The sequence below is a fragment of the Thamnophis elegans genome, chromosome 5 (genome assembly GCF_009769535.1).
Source record: "Thamnophis elegans isolate rThaEle1 chromosome 5, rThaEle1.pri, whole genome shotgun sequence".
NCBI lineage: Eukaryota > Metazoa > Chordata > Lepidosauria > Squamata > Colubridae > Thamnophis > Thamnophis elegans.
This window is the reverse complement of record NC_045545.1, coordinates 57496388-57500164: the sequence shown is the minus strand read 5'-3', so window position 1 is coordinate 57500164 and position 3777 is coordinate 57496388.

Here is a 3777-nt window from a genome sequence, read left to right as displayed (position 1 = left end):
CAGAATGAATAGAATCTCACCTTTGATGTGGGAAGGAAGTCAGTAGAAATTGGAAGTATTAAACCCAAATGAACAAAAATGCATGAAAAGTTCAAGAAATCTCCTCCTTCATTGTCGAGCTGCGGATTTTCATCCTTTACTTACTGACAGTCCATCTGTCAGCTCCAAAGCAATGCAGAATAGGAGAGTACACCTGTCAACACGTCTGTGGGATACAGACAGAACAGATGTTGAAATTTGCACTGCTGATGCTCAAATTTATCATGTCTGACATAATACTGCTAATAAAGGAGAAATGGGGGCTATCCATTGGTGGCTAATATGATGCTAATATGATTTGTTTTATGTTAGTTTTCTTTTCTGCCCTTCTCTTAACCCGCACCCACAAACTCTTTCCCAAAGCAATTTCTGGAAGCACAAAAGGAAAGATGAAGTTTCAGTATGGAAATTTAATTTGATTAGAATTCATTCCCCCAAAATAATGTGTTTAATATCTATGTAATGTAGGAGGGCAAAAAATCATCTGCTCTCAGGAGGCAAGAGAGAATGATTGTTTAGGCTTTATTTTTGGTACAGAAGGAATATAATCCACCATTACACAGATGCATTAAGGAAAGGCTATAGCATAAATCACCAAGAGTGAGGGAGACCCAAGTGCAAAGCAAAAACTTACACTCTCTGGGCGAAGAAATTATGGTGGTTATATATTTTAATATCTATTATTAATTCTTAGCCAAATGTGAATATCACATGCAGGGGGCAGTGATAAATGATTTGAAAATAAACGCAAGAAACAGAAGTGGGATATTAGAGATGGGTCAGCAAAGTCTGTTGGACCTAGGCTCCCAGAAACAGCAAAGGTCTCTCTCAATTAAAAATAGAGAACATAAATAAATGACTGAAGAGTTGCAGAAATAGACAATGGGGAGTCATTCTACATTAGCTGGGAAAGAGGAGGAAGAAACTAATAACTCTACTCAGCAGTTTTCTTCTCTGCAACACTTTCTGTGCATTAATTAGATAGCATTCACAATTCCCAAAAAACCTCCTTAAGCACTAAGACCATCTTAGTTCTGCCTAGAGTCAAACTGAGGTACGAAGTCTCTGAGATAATTAAAGAAGTTATAATAATCTGAATATGCTATAAAGGAAAATATGTTTTGGGATAGATGGATGGATGGTGATGGATGGATGGATGGATGGATAATGTGCTGAATTTCCTCAGGTGGTGATAAACTCACGTTATTATTACATTACTATAGAACTCCCACTTAATTAATCCAAATAAAGCACACATATATAGAACTTAAACTTAGGGTTCCTGACAGAGCATTTTCAGCAAGTCTGCAGGTACTTGACAATTTCTGCTGAGGACTTCTACTTCTACTCCTACTCTGTTGGATGTAGAAAAAGAGACACACTAGTATGAACTGAAGAAAAATAGCTGAAAGTGGGAAATTTTGGTATCAATATCTAAATATCAAGATTGACATTGTGGAAATTGTCTCATGCAAAAGCCACAAGTGAGAGCTTAGTGGCAAGTGAGGATCAAAGGTAGGCAAATCACCAGGAAAGGATGCAAAAGTTCCCCCACCAAATGTGCTAGCCTGATACCCTACATTCCATTTTTTTTCCATTATTTTTTAAAGTATTGCTTTTAACTAGATTGTGGTGGTCGGTTATGAAGGACGATATCTTGAGCTTTTGTTTTTCTCTTTTCTAAAACAAATGTGGTTTAGAATATTTTGTTATACAAGTAGTCCTTGACTTGCAACAGTCCATTTAGTGACAGTTCAAAGTTACTACGGCACTGAAAAAGTAACTTATGGCCGTTTTTCAAAGTTACAATCTTTGCATCCCCACAATCATGGGATCAAAATATAGATGCTTGCAACTGGTTAATATTTATGACCTTTGTTGCATCCCATTTTTTGCAACCTTCTGACAAGCAAAGTCAATGGCGTAGTCAGATTCATTTAACAACTGGGTTAGTCACTTATCAACTGCAGTGATTCACATAACAACTGTGGCATGAAAAGTCGTAAAATTGAGCAACACTCAAATGTCTCACTAAACAACAGAAAATTTGGGGTCAATTGTGGTTGTAAGTGAAGGACTAACTGTACAACTTTGGAGAAAGGATATTCGCATTATCTGAGAAGATCATGATTGCATTATATCTCAGAACAAAACAACACCTTAGTTAAAGATAACAAAAAAAGTAGTAGTAGTATATAATAGAAACTTATGGATCCCCGCCATATTCTACTGATGTTACATTTCTCTTCTTTGCTTATAAAATGCAAGTTTTGAAAGCAATATCCTGGATATTAGAAACTAAAAGTACACTGACTGAAAATGTTATGTGTGGGATTGTTTTATCTTCCAATTTATAAAGATGGTGTGAATGGTTAGAGAAGATTTAGCTCTGATCATCCTCATGTAACAATGGCCTTTATTGTTGTTTTGCTTCTTAGCAAATCCAGTCAGAGGTGATGGATAGCCTTTTAAAATTAATAGGAAAGTTAACATTAGCAATGTGCATTGCTGCCTGATTGCTTGTATTTATACAACTGGGTTGTAACGTGAACATCAATTAACTCACAATCTTTGCTTCTTTCCATGTTTCTGGCATGCTTAACATCTGTGACTCTTCAAGATGGTTGGCGCATTTCATTCATCATACATGACATTTGCATAATGCAAACTTCCTATTTTAGGCGACGCGTTGTTGAATATTTTGTAGATTGCCATTGCTATTTATACCTTCCATAAATAATGGGCACAAGGGGAATCTTCCTGCATAATATATGCAAATGTGGAACCCAACTCATCTCTTCAAACTCAGGCTGCAGAGACAAGCATACCTTTCACATCTCTGGCACAAGCAATACTTTCCGTTTTATTTCCTTTCAAAGAACATTAAAATTCTGTTGGCTGCTTGCAAATATTATTTCATGCCATCTGCATTTACTTCAAAAGTTGTGATAACAACAGCTGCAATCATTTGTATGCATTTGTGTATATGTATATAAAGCAGCTTATTGAGTAACAGAGCTATTTTCTTTCACTGCCATTGAAGATTTAGCCAAATATAGTGATGATTTTTGTAAATCTTTTTCTTTGTCATAGTATTTATTTATTAGAAGGGTGAGGGGAAGCAAAGACACACAAAACTGACTCCCTGCAAGTGATAAATGGGAACACTATTTTGCTCCATATATTTATTTATACATCTGTTTGGACCATATTGCTGGATGACAATGATTTAAAATCAAGCACTACAAGGATAACCATGCTTACTGCTACCAGAGGTAGGATATGCTTAACTGTCTGAAAAGCTAAGAAACATAAATCTCTTCTTGTTGCAACTATTCCAGAAGTGGCCATTGAAAAACGTAAATTCTATGATTTAATGGGTGAGATCCTTAGTGGTCATAAAACTGCACCGATCTGTGTGAGATGGCAGCTATAATGTTAGTGGTATAACAGAATCATCAGATGAGTAGTCATAATCATAAGGCACATACACAATACTAAAAACTTTCCTGGTAGCATGTGGCTGGAATGCATGTTTTCAGAGCCTTTGGTTTGTTTGGCTATTTTAAGAGACATGTAGAGAAGTCATTCTGAAACATGTACACAATAATAAACACTAGCTCAGTCACATTAATTTTTAAAAGAAAGTACAGTGAGAAGAATCGGGGGCTTTCTTTCGTTCCTTCCTTCCCCTTTTTTCTTTTTCTTTGTTTCTTTGCTTCATTCTTCCTTCCTTCC